The following is a 17,064-nucleotide window of genomic DNA, read 5'->3' as shown; positions in this document are numbered from 1 at the left end:
TGGTGAAACCCCGTCTCTACTAAAAATACAAAAATTGGCTGGGAGTGGTGGCGCACGCATATAATCCCAGCTACTCAGGAGGCTGAGGCAGGAGAATCGCTAGAACCTGGGAGGCAGAGGTTGCAGTGAGTCGAGATTGTGCCACTGCGCTCCAGCCTGGTGACAGAGTGAGACCCCATCTCAAAAAAAAAAAAAAAAAAGAGATTGCCAGCAAAACCAGAAGCTGGGGGAGTGACGTGAATGGATTTCTTCTCACAGCCCTCAACAGAAACCAACCCTGCCAACACCATGATCTCGGACTTCTGGCCTTCAGGACTGTGAGACAATTAATTTCTGTGGTTTAAGCCACCCCGTTATGGAACTTAGCTACAACAGCCCTATCAAACTAACGCAATTGTTTTTATTTATTTAATTTTTTTTGTTGTTGTTTGTTTTTTTTTGAGACAGAGTCTCGCTCTGTCGCCCAGGCTGGAGTGCAGTGGCGTGATCTCGGCTCACTGCAAGCCCCTCCTCCCGGGTTCACGCCACTCTCCTGCCTCAGCCTCCTGAGTAGCTGGGACTACAGGCGCCCGCCACCGCGCCCGGCTAATTTTTTGTATTTTTAGTAGAGACGGGGTTTCACCGTGGTCTCGATCTCCTGACCTCGTGATCCGCCCACCTCGGCCTCCCAAAGTGCTGGGATTACAAGCGTGAGCCACCGCGCCGGGCACCTTCCCTCACTTTCTCTTTCTCATTCTGGTGTTGAAATGTTAGTAATATTTAAGAAGCCAGGACATGAAAGTAACTGATAAACCTTTTGCTCTTGGAAAACACTTCCAGCCTTGGAGCTCAAGATTCCAGGAGTCTTAAGAATTTCTTTCTTTATTTTTCATTAAAAAAACAAACAAACAAACTTGGGTTTACATACATACATTTATCCAGGCTAAGAATACACAAACTAATTTAAAACATCAAGTACGTCCCCTGGGCTAAATTTTGGTTTACTTTATGCCTGTAATAATATAAATACTTTTTGAAAATTTAAAATTTAAAAATTTCCAGGAACAGCACTAAAAGCATTGTTTGCATTATCCCGTTGAAACCTCGTGAGTGTATCCTAGGAGGCAGTACTATTACTATACCTTTGAGAGATGAATACACCAAGAGTTAGAAAAGTAAATTTAAGTATCTTTCTAATTTAGAAAAGTAAAATTAAGTATCTAGAGAAGTAAATGATGGAACCAGAATTCAAATCCAAATGTGTCTAACACCAGTGCTCAAACCGTTAACTATACATATTCTGCTATTAACTGAGAAATAAAGACACACGGCTTCAGCCACTTCATAGTTGCCCCGCGTTGGGCAAGTTCATTAACTTTCATTTTTTTCTCTGCAAAACGAAAACTGTAATGACATTTACCTTCTAAGAAGGTTGCATGAATTAAATACAACGATAACATGAAATTAGATATACAGTGTATGGCTAATTGAAAATTACTGTTTTTTTAACTTAGTAAATCCAGTTGATTCTGCTGATTCAGTAGAAAAAAAATTTCATAACATCCAAAAAATAGTAAAATGAATAAAAATTTTTGGGAAAAACAAATTTCCTGAACGCAGTCTAGAAGAAGTAACAGTTTAGCTTCTTAGTCTTACTTCCTATATTTAGGCAAATAAACTCCACTGGAAAAATGTATGATACATTTCTGTTTCCAAATTTAATATTTGAAAAAAATATACACATACATATTTATTCTTTTAAAAAGGCTCCCTGGGGCCAGGCATGGTGACTCATGCATATAATCCCAACATTTTGAGAGACCAAGGTAGGAGGATGGCTTCAGAACAGGAGTTGGAGACCAGCCTGGGCAATATAGCAAGACCCCATCTCTTGAAAAAAAAAAAAGGGTTTTTAAGGCCAGGCTCGGTGGCTCACACCTGTAATCCCAGCACTTTGAGAGGCTGAGGCGGGTGGATCACGAGGTCAGGAGATTGAGACCATCCTGGCTAACATGGTGAAACCCCATCTCTACTAAAAATACAAAAAATTAGCTGGACGTGGTGGTGGGCGCCTGTAGTCTCAGCTACTTGAGAGGCTCAGGCAGGAGAATGACGTGAACCCAGGAGGCCGAGCTTGCAGTGAACAGAGATTGTGCCACTGCACTCCAGCCTGGGCAAGAGAGCGAGACTCCATCTCAAAAAAAAAAAAAATTTTTTTTTAAAGAGTCCTTGAAATTGTTGGATTAAAGGAACTCCTTGATGAAACAGTTCATGATATAGCATATTTATAGTGGGCTGAGTTGGTGTATAGCATGTTTACACATGAACAAAACCTCAGGTTGGAACCTGGAGAAGACCTAGGATGAAGAACTATATCCTTTTCCATGCATTGATCACCTGCCATGAAAGACTAGACAATTCTCAGATTTTTAACAAATCCAAATATTTTTGCCAATAAGTGTTTTCATTTTATTAAACTAGCAACCTTGCTAAATTGACAATTCTGAAATGGATATTATTTTGTATTTTGTAAACCAAAATTGCCAGGCTCCTGTTTTAATCTTGCCAGTCGCTGCCACAGTCCAGAGCTTGCCATAAACTCAACTTCATTTGTTCATTATAAGAACCAAAGTGATCAGACTAATCATCTTGTGTTCCAGACACTGGGGATGTTTGAATGATTAGATAGAAATTGTTGTGTGAAAAAGCAACTGATTTATCAGTAATTAACTAGAAACAATCAGCCTGACCAAAACTGTCAAACTTTTATTATAATTCATGTTTTCTTTTCTACATTCTGACATTATCCATTCAACAAATAGTACTCGAAATACACCCAAAAATTCTCTCAGTTTTTTCATTGTTTACAAAAAAGAGACAGAATACCTAAGAAAGCTATCTTCCTTTACTTTCTTTTTAAAAACTTTTTAATGCTGTTTTTTTTGTAAAAGAAAGACTATCTGGAATTAGTGTTTGGAAGTGTCTTGGGTAGTTCTACCCCCACTGACAGGTGAAAATAGAAGGAGCAAACCTGGGAAGCTTAGTAAAATGTAAAGAATGAACCTATTTTCTCCAGGTTAGTGTTCTTGATAATTGCACTTAGTTAAGGCTAGAACAACCTAATTGCACGTTTATTTTTGCCCACATAATTACCTTAACTGAACTCAAATGTGGCATGTTTATGGTCCCAGAATCATCATTAAGCTAAAAATTGAACATTCTATCTTAACCTGAAAAAGTCCAATTAAGCCCATTTGGAGATTTCCATTGAATGCCAGCACTGATTTCTTTCTGTAGAGATCAAGGGTGACAGGATGTCACACCAGAGAGAGGCCAGTAGTCAGCTCATTAACAAGACTGATGACCTCTGCCAGTAGCTAGGTCTTCCTGAGGTGAGCCTCTCAATGTAGACTGTAGTCCCATCCTGTGAGGCTGTAGGGAGATCAAGGAGGTCATCTCTCATTAAAAACAAGTTTATATGAATGGTTCAAAATACAATGATCTAAAGAACTCAACTGGCTGGGCGCGGTGGCTCACACCTGTAATCCCAGCACTTGGGAAGGCCGAGGTGGGCAGATCACTTGAGGTCAGGAGTTTGAGACGAGCCTGGCCAACGTGGTGAAAACCTGTCTCTACTAAAAATACAAAAAAATTAGCCTGGCATGGTGGCGGGTACCTATAATCCCAGCTACTCAGGAGGCTGAGGCAGGAGAATCACTTGAACCTGGGAGGCGGAGGTCGCAGTGAGCAGAGATCCCACCATTGCACTCCAGCCTGGGTGACAGAGCAAGACTCCATCTCAAAAAAAAAAGAACTCAACTTTGGAATGACACCAAATCTTTAAGCATTTGTGGTTAGTTACCCTTTTGTTTAAATGGTTGATCTATTGATGCAAGCAACGCAACTAAAACTCTTCTACTTCTCTGGTTTCACTTCAAAGGGAGATGCAAAATGCAAGCTGATTATTCTTACTTTCCGTCCAGCTTTCTCTTTATTATTAAGATATGATTTTGTTTCCTCTAAAGCCAACGTTAAGAATGGAAATTAGATTAGTGTACCTGCTATATATTTTATCAGTGGTGGAACAAAATACTAATTAGCAGGATCCACATTTTTTTCATGTTCCTCATTGAATTTAGAATATGGACCTGTTAAATAAATTGGTCAGCAGTGTTGTCAATGTTTAAACATGGCAACACAAAAGAAGTATGTGAACCAAAAAAGCAAAACGTTATTAAAAAAAAAAAGTATTGTTGAGGCTGCAAAGTTGCCACAGAGGGAAGCTCACAGTCAACCCTGGCAGCGGCACCCTCCCACCTCACTGGCTGGCCACTCCTTTGTGAGCTGATTCCCCGCAGATCAGGGACTACCCAAATAGCACATATGTTCTCAGGGAACATAGCATTGAATAAACTCATTAAGACAGGCTACGCTAGTCAACTACTAGAGTTAAACTAGAATGCAAATTCATCAATTTGTAGCTACTCAAATACTGATTTCTACTCTCCATTGTACTCAATGTACTGTAGAAATGGAATTCATCTTCAAAATATTCATTGATCAACATGGGCTCTGAGAAAATGAAGGTGGAGATGAAACTGACCCAGTTGTCCCATATAATTGAAGTTTATGGTTTCTTTTGTGTAAACATATGTGATGGTTAATACTGAGTGTCAACTTGATTGGATCGAAGGATACAAAGTATTGATCCTGGATGTGTCTGTAAGGGTGTTGCCAAAAGAGATTAACATCTGAAGCCAGCGAGCTGGGAAAAGCAGACCCACCCTTAATCTGGCTGGGTACCATCTAATTGGCTACCAGCGTGGCTAGAATATAAGCAGGCAGAAAAATGTGAAAAGAGAGACTGGCCTAGCCTCCCAGCCTACATCTTTTTCCCGTGCTGGACGCTTCCTGCCCTCAAACATCGGACTCTGAGTTCTTCAGTTTTGGAACCTGGACTGGCTCTCCTTGTTCTTCAGCCTGCAGACGGCCTATTGTGGGACACTATGACCATGTGAGTTAATACACTCCTATATATATATGAACTTAGAGAACCATGTCTGTCTGTCACTCTAGGGAACCCTGAATAATACAGTGTAGAAATTTTCCCTCCCAGTCTTGAAACATGAAAAAGGTACATTTGTCTTACCTGAGCTCCTTTCCCAGGAAACCAACCATCAGGCCTCCTGGTGTCAAGAAGCTGAAACTCACCAGATCGCAGCCTCTGGACGATGAGATGCCAGACCCCTCACCCATCACGATTGTCTGACTGATCACCTGCTGCCTGTCGACCAACTCCTCTTCCTTACCCCTCCCGAATTCGTTTTCCATTTCTTCCCTGCTATATAAACCCCTCATTTTAGTCAGCTAAGGAGGTGGATTTAAAACTGATGTACCATCTTTTCAGCTGCAACACCCAAAATGCCTTCTTCCCTGGCAGTACTCATCATCTCTGTGATTGGCTTTCTATGCAGTGAGAAGCAAGACCTCAAGATTCTTGTCTTGAAGAATATTGAGCTCATGTCATAGTGAAATTTGAATTAGAAAAAAAAAAAACTTCTTCCTTCTCCCACAAAAGACAACATACAGCTCTGCCAAAAGTAACGCACCTTACCAAAAAACTTCTGTGCCTACCCTGAATAGACATAAATTAGCCCCTTCTAAATCTTTGCTTTGAGCTTCCATTCTCTGTGTACATGGCATTAGATTAAAACTTTTTTCCATTTTTTTTTTGAGATGGAGTCTCGCTCTGTCACCCAGGCTGGAGTGCAGTGGCGCAATCTCGGCTCACTGCAAGCTCCGCCTCCCGGGTTCACGCCATTCTCCTGCCTCAGCCTCTCCGAGTAGCTGGGACTACAGGCGCCCGCCACCACGCCCGGCTAATTTTTTGTATTTTTAGTAGAGACGGGTTTACCGTGGTCTCGATCTCTTGACCTTGTGATCCGCCCGCCTCGGCCTCCCAAAGTGCTGGGATTACAAGCGTGAGCCACCGCGCCCGGCCAAAACTTTTTTTTCTTAAGAAAGTTTACAATGAACTTGATGAAGTTGCAAAATATTGTTTTTACTTTGGTCATATTTTGATGAGACACTACCTTAAATTAATTGGAACTAGGTATCTCCAATTAGTAAAAGATGAATCGATCTCTTTAAAATAAGTCACTCTTTGGAAGCCCGTCCAGTCCTGCTGTTTCTTTCTGTTTGAGCTTCACTTCCAAATTCTAGAGACATTACCTCATCACAAAATAATGACTAGATGCCTTTGAACATTGAATCCTTCCAGAGGAAGGAAGGGTAACATCCCCAAGCCCCAATTAACAGCACAATTACCTGTTTTAATTTTTGTTAAAGGTAGAGGGAGCCATGAGAAACAGGGTTAGCCACAGTGCTGCCGATGGAGTGGGTTATAGGGAGAAACACTGTATCTTAACTTACAAAACATCTTCCTGATTCTAACGATAGAGGAAGGAAAAAAATTATCTCTTCGGAATGGAGTTCTACTGATAAGGCTTCTGCACACAGTGCCTTTTGTTCATGAACTATGACATATTACAGTACTGAGTACAAAGGGGTTTGGTTTTGCTTTGTATTTATTTCTATAAAAACAGATGTAGTCTTAAATCTCCTTTTCTATCACTTGCTACTTTGTGTATCTTTGGGCAGGGCATTATAATTCTCTGAGTCTTATTTTCCTGCCTATAAAGCTGAATCAAAAATTACCGGGCGCAGTGGCTCACGCCTGTAATAGTACATTGTGAGACCGACGCGGGTGGATCACCTGAAGTCAGGAGTTAAAGACCAGCCTGGCCAACATGGTGAAACCTTGTCTCTATTAAAAATACAAAAATTAGCTGGAAATCTCTTGTACCTGGGAGGCGGAGATTGCAGTGAGCCGAGATCGCGCCACTGCACTCCAGCCTGGGCGACAGAGCGAGACTCCATCTCAAAAAAAAAAAAAGAAAAAGAAAATTACCTAACTCGGATGTAACAGAATAGGAATTCCAGAAACACATTTAGCCATTTAGAACATGCTAAAAAATAAAATGTAAAAATAATGAGAAAAAGGTGAGTCATCATCAATGTTTAGGTGGAAAAATTAGGGTATATACTCAAACCATACATCAATATCTATTGTTGGTGTCCCTGCCTCCTCTTCTCCCACCCTGTGAGGACTTGGCATGGGCAGAAAATTGTGGGGCAAAGGCGGGGAGCTTTTCTGACATAGCACAAAGTTTTCCTGGGAAGGAAAGAACATCTCAGGTCCCTAATGCCCCTGTCAATACAAATTAATCCAAAAATAGATTAATCTGACATGTCTTTGTACATCACAGATCAAAAATCTATTTTAATAATAGTAATGCATATTCTGTTAGGTTCTTGTGAGATTTCAATATGCGTAAAAGCACCTTTCCAGTCTAGCCAGGTAGACCTGGGTTGGAGTTCTGATTACCGCACTCTAGCTGTGTGCCGCGAATAAGTTTCATGACCATTACAAACCTTTTTCTACATCTATACAATTATATGATTTGTGATTAATCTACCAGAAAGTGTGGTTCTGAGCCTTTAATAAGGCAGTCATGGGCTGGTACAGGGCTTGCTTCATGCTCCACACCTGTGCTAGAAGAGATTAGGTGAGTTGCTCACTAAAGGGGGTCATTATTATCATTACATCATCACTTCGTGCCTTCACATATTCTTTCTTCCTCAAATAGCCTTTGTCTTTCTTTCCCCCTTCCACTGTGTTCCTAGTCATTCTATGGTTTTATTTGTCCCTCTACCGCAGTGCCTAGCACAAAGCTTGATAGTAAGCAAACAGTAGGTTTTTGATGGAAGAATGGGTGAATGAATGAACAAACTAGTGAACTGATGGCAAAGAAATTGAACAGGTTCTTGGTCAAGAGAAGTGGCCCTTAAGGCTATTCTTGCAAAGTGAAGGTCAACAAGCTTTATTCTGTAAAAGGCTGAGAGGCTTTGTGAGCCATAAGGTCTCTGAAACAACTACTCAGCTCTGCCCATGTAGCATGTACACAGCCATAGATAACACGTAAGTGAATGTGAGGCTGTGTTCCAATAAAACTTTATTTACGGGACTGAAATTTTAACTTCATGTGAATTTCATGTATCATAAAACTTACTCTTGGCCAGGCGCAGTGGCTCACGCCTGTAATCCCAGCACTTTGGGAGGCTGAGGCTGGCAGATCACGAGGTCAGGAGATCGAGACCATCCTGGCTAACACGGTAAAATCCTGTCTCTACTAAAAATACAAAAAATTAGCCGGGCGTGGTGGCGGCCGCCTGTAGTCCCAGCTACTCGGGAGGCTGAGGCAGGAGAATGGCGTGAACCCGGGAGGCGGAGCTTGCAGTGAGCCGAGATAGCGCCACTGCACTCCAACCTGGGCGACAGAGCGAGACTCCATCTCAAAAAAAAAAAAACTTACTCTTTTGAAATTTTTTTCAACCACTTAAAAATGTAAAAATTATTCTTAGCTCAGAGGCAATATACAAATAAGCAGAGGGTTGGATTTGGCCTGCAGCCATAATTTGCCAGTCTCTGTGCTAAAAAAATAATGTGCAATCCAAACTGGAAGGAATCTCTGGCTTATAAGTCAATGTCCATCGGACCCATCATGATGGTAGGAAAACAGTGTCATGGAAACGTGAGAGGGCCTCTCTAGTGATATGTTGTGTGTCAGCTTAGACTCAATTCTGATAAAATTTCTCAGTTTATTCTTCAGGGTAGCAATTCTTAGTTTATTCTTAGAAAAGAACATGCATGTAGAACTTGAATTTTACCAAATATCTTATGTTCTTACTTATAGGTGGGGCTAAACCTTGGGTATACACATCCATAAAAATGGAAACGGTAGGCCAGGCGCGGTGGCTCATGCCTGTAATCCCAGCACTTTGGAAGGCCCAGACGGGTGGATCATGAGGTCAGGAGTTTGAGACCAGTCTGGATAACATAGTGAAACCCCGTTTCTACTAAAAATACAAAAATTAGCCAGGCGTGGTGGTGGGCACCTGTAGTCCCAGCTACTCGGGAGGGCGAGACAGGGAATTACCTGAACCTGGGAGGCAGAGGTTGGAGTGAGCCGAGATCGCACCACTGCACTCTAGCGCCTGAGTGACAGAGCCAGACTGTCTCAAAAAAAAAAAAAAAAAAGATGAAAAAGTTGGAAACGGTAGACACTGGCAACACCAAAAGAGGAGAGAGAGGAAGGGAAGAGAACAAGGGCTACAGCACTTTCTATCAGGAACTGTGTTTACTATTTGGGTGACTTGATCAATAGCAGCCCAAACCTCAACATCACACAATATACCCTGTAACAAATCTGCTCACATGCTCCCGAATCTAAATAAAATTTAAAAAGAAAAAGAAAAAAAAAACCTTGATTTTTAATCTCCTTCTATTAGCTGTGTATCCTTGGGCAAGCCACTTAACCTTTCTACACCTTAGTTTTATCATGTGTAAAATGAGCATAATAATTCCAGTTTTTTACTGTTGCTGTTATTATGAGAGTGTATATAAACTTAGCCATCCAAGACGTACTTGCTCAATAAATTGTAGCAATTATTGCAAGTTTACATTTAGTTTTGGAATCTACTGTTTCTCACATCAGTTCTGCTTTCTCCTGCTATTTCTTTTCCTTTTTTTTTTTTTTTTTTTTTGAGATAGAGTGTTGCTCTGTCACCAGGCTGGAGTGCAGTGGTGCAATCTCGCCTCACCACAACCTCTGCCTCCCAGATTCAAGCAATTCTTCTGCCTCAGCCTCCCAAGTAGCTGGGACTACAGGCACCCACCACCATGCCCGGCTAATTTTTGTATTTTGTTTGTTTGTTTTCTTTTTTATTTTTGTTTTTTGTTGTTGTTGTTTTTTTTGAGACAGAGTCTCACTCTGTCTCCCACGTTGGAGTGCGGTGGCACAATCTCGGCTCACTGCAAGCTCCACCTCCCAGGTACACGCCATTCTTCTGCCTCAGCCTCCCAAGTAGCTGGGACTGCAGGTGCCCGCCACCACGCCTGGCTATTTTTTGTATTGTTATTAGAGACAGGGTTTCAACGTGTTAGCCAGGATGGTCTCGATCTCCTGACCTTGTGATCCACTGGCCTCAGTCTCCCAAAGTGCTGGGATTACAGGCGTGAGCCACCGCGCCCGGCCTTTCTCCTGCTGTTTCTAAGCTATCTATTAATTGTAGCAGTGTCCTTATAGCTACATATAACAGGATTAACTGTTGAGATATTCATACTTTTCTTGTTCTTATTGCTACAATAGGAACTGGAAACAGTGAAAAGATAAATCTCTTCACATCACCCTCATCCCATAAAACCTCAAGTTCAGCCAATTATTGTATTATAATGCTAAACATCAACTCTGCAACAGTGGGGGTCTCATCCAACTTGTGCCATGCTATATCCCTAGCACCTGGAGCAGCACCTGGCACAAACCAGGGCTAAAAAGCTATTTGCTGAATGAATGGAGGCGCTAAGCCAGAAACTGCAATTGCTTAAAATATGAAGATGTCGCTCATCTAGCTCACACAGTGATTCTAACATAATAATAATTAGCTGAAAACAAAAAAAACATGAGATAGGCCAAGTGCGGTGGCTCACACCTGTAATCCCAGCACTTTGGGAGGCCAAGGTGGGTGGATCACCTGAGGTCAGGAGTTCGAGACTAGCCTGGGCAACACGGTGAAACCCTGTCTCTACTAAAAATACAAAAATTAGCCAGGTGTAAAGGGTCGCGCCTGTAGTCCCAGCTACTCAGGAGGCTGAGGCAGGAGAATCCCTTGAACCCACGAGGTAGAGATTGCAGTGAGCCGAGATCACACCACTGTACTCCAGCCCTGGTGACAGAGCTAGACTCCATCAAAAAAAAAAAGGAGAGAGAGAGAGATACTTTATGTAAACGAAATTTGGATTTTTATATTCAATTAGAACCTACAAACTCATATGACAACACGATCTGAAACTAAGATACGTTTCTGTTCTAAGTGGCAGGCCTACCTATCAGCAGTAAAAACACGTTGGTTTGGTTTGGGAAAAAGAGGGAGTAGAGAGCCTGGTACTTCCTAAGCAGAAGAGGGTGGCCCAACTCAAAGAGATGCAGAGCAAGAAGACAGTCGCTTCAATGTCAAAGCCAGTGCCTGACGCCCCTACAGCATTCTGCAAGGTGGCCGTGTCCCTGAAGAGGAAGGACCGTGCGTGACAGAAACTGGGAACTCATCCGAGAGTGCTCAACCTAGACAGCAGCCATTGGTGAGAAACCCCACTGAGGCCACCGAGACAGTTCTTAATGGGCCTAGAACACAAGTGCCTGGCAGGTAGTGAGATCTGTATCAGTAAAGGTATAGGTAGCTGTTGTAACAAAGTCCAATATATGTCCAACGTGTGTGTGTGTACATATGTTTGGGTGTGTATAGTCTATATTTCCAAACAGATGTATTTCCTGTATATCCAAACACAATAGTAGTTCTTTATCAAATCCAAATAGCTGTTCATGATTATGCATATGACCCTCCTTCAAACGCAGATTCCTTCCTTCTTGGCTCCTCCCACCTCCTACACTGTCTTCTAAATTTTCATCTGAAACAACTAGGCGAACGGGAAGGAAAGTGCAGAACCACGTGTGAGACATCTTTTAGTTTGGGTTCTCCAGTGGACAGAAGACGTGGAGATGAAGGTTTGCATGAAGTGTTTTTCTGTGGGAGCATTTATGGAATCAAGTATTTTCTGTGTCATTGAATACACTGACAGGGAAATAAAGATACTAAGATAAAGCAAGTTATTCGTTTGTTTTCAATCTTCACAATGAATAAGAAAACGGCATGGGCCGGGTGTGATGGCTCATGCCTGTAATCCCAGCAGTCTGAGAGGCCAAGGCGGGTGGATCATGAGGTCAGGAGATCGAGACCATCCTGGCTAACATGGTGAAACTCCGTCTCTACTAAAAATACAAAAAAATTAGCCGGGCATGGTGGTGGGCATCTGTAGAGCCAGCTACTCAGGAGGCTGAGGCAGGAGAATGGCATGAACCCGGGAGGTGGAGGTTGCAGTGAGCTGAGATTGCACCACTGCACTCCAGCCTAGGCGGCAGAGCGAGACTCTGTCCCAAAAAAGAAAAGAAAAAAAAAGAAAATGGCATGCTGTAGACTGAGTGTCTGTGTTAAAATCTAACCTCTGGCTGGGCGTGGTGGCTCAAGCCTGTAATCCCAGCACTTTGAGAGGCCAAGATGGGCAGATCATGAGGTCAGGAGTTTGAGACCAGCCTGGACAACATGGTGAAACTCCATCTCTGCTAAAAATACTAAAAAAAAAAAAAAATCAGCCAAGCGTGGTGGCACATGCCTGTAATCCCAGCTACTCACTTGAACCCAGGAGGTGGAGGTTGTAGTGAGCTGAGATTGCATTACTGCACTCCAGCATAGGTGGCAGTGAGACTTTGCCTCAAAAAAAAAAAAAATCTCACCCCCAGTTTGATGGAGGTGGGGCCCTTGAGAGGTAATTTGGGTTACATGAGGTCACAAGGGTGGGGCCCCTTGATAGGATGAGTGCCCTTCTAAAGGAGACCCCAGAGATTCCCTTGATTCTTCTGCCATGTGAGGACACAGCAAGAAGACACTGTCTATGAACCAGGAAATGGGCCCTCACCAGACACGAAGTCTGCCAGTGCCTTGATGTGGGACTTCTAGCCTTTGGAATTGGGTGATAAATAAATGTCTGTTGTTTATAAGCCATCCATCTATGGTATTTTGTTACAGCAGCCCAAACAGAGGAAGACATGGTGTGATGTGTCTTTATCGAACATGTGAAGTGACTCAGAAAAAGCCACTCTAACTTTAGCTATTTCTTTTACACAGTTATACTACTGAGTGGCCAAATAGAAAGGAGTCCCAAAAGCTAGAGGAGGAGGGAGTTTATCTTCCAAATTCCAGCACTCTCAAAAACAAATAATGGTTCAGCCTTAAGGAAGAATGTCAGACAGTCCTTAGCACATTCTGGAGGAAGAGCATTCAGTCACTTTGAGACAATGTCTGCTGGCCAGGGAGAGAGCCTTTAGAGCTTGGATGATCTGCTTCCACACTGCTGATTAGAAGGAAAACCAGGGTTGGCCATGTCTCATCTGTTCCAAGGAGGAAGGGAGGTGTGGGCATGCTCTACGCCTAAGCAGGGAAGAAGGAGGGATGGGGGCAAATTGGGCGTTTGGGGTATAAACAGGAACTGTAATCGAGAAGGCAGTTCCAGAAGATTTTGCTACTGAAATTCTAAGTAGAATGGACTTCATTACAATGTCATCAAGCCTATAAAAAAATCAGGTGTCCGGATTTTTGAGTAATTATCTTAAAAGCTGGTGCTGAGAATCCTGCTATCCTTTATGGAAATTATCTTCATAAGCTGTTTGGGGTGAAAGGTGATACTCTGAAAATAGGGTAGCAGGAAGTGAATAAAATAATTGATCATGCTGTTCTACAAACTGATAGTAACTGAGGAGGAGAATCTGAGGAAGCAGAGGGAACAGGGCACTCGCAAGAGAAAAATGGGAGCGGCAGAAGACAACAGGGCACTGAAAGACTGGAAAGCTTCTCTCCTTAGAACAGCTGTTCACATCCCAGTGATAAAAATCCTCCTCTATCTCACGAGATCAAAAAAAGTATAGTTGTATTAAACAAAGGCCTCTGGTTATTTGGTTTGGTTTTGTTTTTGGTGGAAAAATCAAGGAATGGAGTGAGCTAAACATACGCATAAATGCTAGAGTAGAGATAAAGGAATAACAGCAAAGAACGTGACAGAGACCAGAATTAGGGCCCAGAAATTAATCATATGGCTCCCCTACACACACACACACACACACACACACACACACACTCATATCCACAGATTCGCAGAATTATTGAAGAGGGCATTGAACTTTATGGACAATATGAAACAGAGTGAATGTTAAGGTTAAAAGAAGACTCCAAGTGACATGTAGCTTACAGCTTTTATGCACTTCACACACATACACACTGAAACAAAGTTCTACTTTCCATTTTCAAAATGTCTTTTGCCCTGGTGTTGGCCTTTTGAATTAGGAAAATGAACTGATTATCAAAGGAACTATACTGTACCTTGACAAACTAACAAGAACTGAAATACACTCTTCCCCTGGGCTGCCTGCTCTTAAGGTAATGAATATGACTTTAACGATGTGGTATCTTCTAGCTTCCACCCACTGAACTCTACCCAGCGCTGCAATTTCCGCAGTCAACCCTAGGCTTTTCCAGCACTTGAAATCCAGCCAGCAGGGGACTGCAATACCTCCTCTTGGAAGGTGAGCAATAAGGGATTCATCACGCTATGTGTGTCAACAACCCATCATTAAAGGACCCGGTGCTATTTGCCTAGCAGTCGAGTAATCCCATTTGGGGATACTGGGATCACAGTATGTGGTGATCACAACATATAGCACAAGACCCTCTCTGCTATATCTGCACTGCAGAAGTCAGAAGCCAGACCCAGATTGCCCAGAAAGCTGTGCTGTGTGACTGCTGAGAGAAAGACCTGCAGTCTCCCCATAAGTGCCTGGGACATAGGACGATTTTTGTCCAACTCTCCATCCTTTTCACTAACTACTCCCCAGACTACCTTTGGGTAAAAGGTGATTGTGATAGGTTTTTGTTTGGGTTTTGTTTTTTGTTTTTTGCTTTCAGTAAACTCATAAAGTGGGAACATCAACTCAGTAGGTCTGAAGAGGAAGAAACGGACCAAGTTTTTAAAATAGATTCCCATCTCTTCACAGAAAGGCATTAGATGGTAGAGAAGGGCTGTTGGGAAAGATCTCTCTCTAACTCTCCAAATGCACACAGCAGCCTGCTTCAGGAGCAGGGGAAGTGTTGCAGCGGAGTGTCCAGTCCCCCACCTCCACATCTCCAGTGCCCCCCGCGCTGGATTCTCAGAGAAGGTCCAGTCACAGGCTCATAGCCACGCTTCTTAATGGAAGTGTGAAAGAGATACACACAGGCATGGAAGAAGATTAACGCGGTAGCAGTGCAAAGAAGGGGCCAGGTGAGAGAAAAACCTTTTCCAAAGAAGCATTTGTCTAAATCAATCTTTTCTGTAGAGTTCTGAAGAAAACCAGAGGGCAGCTGTCCCCAGATGGGTAGGTAACAGTTTCATAAGTTACTGATTCTCTTTTTTTTTTTTTTGAACTTAGGCAGAGTTGTAAATAAACACTCTATCACTCATTTGTCTTCAATTTTCCATTCTTCTTCTACCAGTTTTCCTAATTTTAGCAACTAGAAAAAGAAATGTACATAAAGAATAACATTTATGATGCCAGTGTGAAGACCTTCCTGGCTGCCTTCTCATCATTTTGACCCGTGCCCCTACTTTGTGTGATTTCCTGGAAATGTCACTAGAAAGTGTTCATTGTTAAGTGCTCAGATATTAGCCATGTGCTCCTTGATGTCAGCATACTTGATATGCTCCATAGGTGTGGCATATACACATTCTTTATTGCTTACCAAAATGGAATTGTCAAGATTTTGGATTCATCATCAAATGGTGCATCTGACCATGTTTCTAGATTTGAGAGCAAATCTGGATTCTTCTTTGGAGGTTAAAACAATGCAGGGTCCACACTAGGAAATGACTAATTGCTTGATGCAGGAATGTGTTACGGCAGAGACCATCATAACTAAACATTAGCACTAATTTTTAAATGGTATGTTTGAAACAAAGAGGTTTCAAACCTGTTTATTAATATAAAACAGGATAAAGGTTTGCACTTGTTCAATTAAGAGAAATTAATAGTTTCATTGAAGTGTAGTGTGAAGGTCTGCAGAGGTGAAAATATTTTTATAACTAATAAGATGATTGTTTAGAATTCCTTTGTGCCCTCTGAGCACCATAGGAAGGAAAAAAAAAATCCACCCATATCTATGATTCCCACTGCCTCCTTTCAACTCACTTACCATGTGACTGGGTTGAGCTGATTGGCCCCCGGGGAAATCACCCACTCCCTGTTAGCCACTGCCTTCTCATGCAAACTGGCATCAAAAGGCAGGGCTAATGCCTATAGACTTTCCTGAAAAGTGAGCAGTAAGAAAATTATGCAATCAGTGAGCTAAATCTGGGAAGCAAAGGGAAAATAGAAAATTGCCAGAATTCACGCCTGCTTCTTCTTTTGGAAAATGATGTAGAAAAAAAAATCCAACAAACCAATCAACAAATTTCCTATCGCATTTAGAGCTGGCAGTTTCCACAGCTCCCTTTCCAATAGACAGCATCAGCTCCAGCCAGCATTTTCCTAGTCTCAACCAAGAGATTGCCTTTTGTAAGCATTTATTTCATCATTCTAAGGCAACCATGTGCCTGAATTAACTTATAACTATACATAGATACATGGATAGATTTTTCAGGCTTTACCATAGGAAAGAGCAGCCCAATATGGAATTAGTTGTATTTGGCCTGTCAGAGGAGCAGAGTTGAATTGACCATAAAGAGGACAGAAAGACGTTTGTTCACATGGTCTCAGCCCCTAGACTTTCTCACTTTCTTTTGCATGTTAAGGCTTTCTTCTCAGCACCAGAAAACAAGACAACACTAGCAAATGTCTGATTAAACTAAAGCATTTTATGTTTGCCGGTACAATTTGATTCTTCTTGTTGCCGTTCATAAGTAATTTTCACTAAAAGTATTATGTTTGTAAAAAGATGTGTCTTGAAAATAAAAAACATTTTTGCAATATATAAAAATTTAATTAGTACTTTTCTGCAATGCATTAGCATAAATACTGGGCTTGTGGAAGCGGTGACATGGGTATATACAGAGGAATAAGGCACTGACACTGCATTCAGAAGAGAGGAAAATGCAACAGGAACGCCAAAGAACTAGCCTACCCCGATAACGGCAGGACCGCACAGACAGACCGTGGGGAATATTGCCTGACATACCCAGCCTCAGGTCTCTAAGTGTAAATACTCTGTTTGGGTAAAGAGCCACTGCTTCAACATCTATTATCCTGTCACTGCATCTCAGGAGTATGGCAATGGTAGCAAGTCCTCCAATACCCATAGCAGCCTGGGGATAGGTAAGTTGACATGAAG

Source organism: Nomascus leucogenys, chromosome 7b (assembly GCF_006542625.1).
Source record: "Nomascus leucogenys isolate Asia chromosome 7b, Asia_NLE_v1, whole genome shotgun sequence".
In the NCBI taxonomy this organism is placed as follows: domain Eukaryota; kingdom Metazoa; phylum Chordata; class Mammalia; order Primates; family Hylobatidae; genus Nomascus; species Nomascus leucogenys.
Note: the sequence above shows the minus strand (reverse complement) of the source record.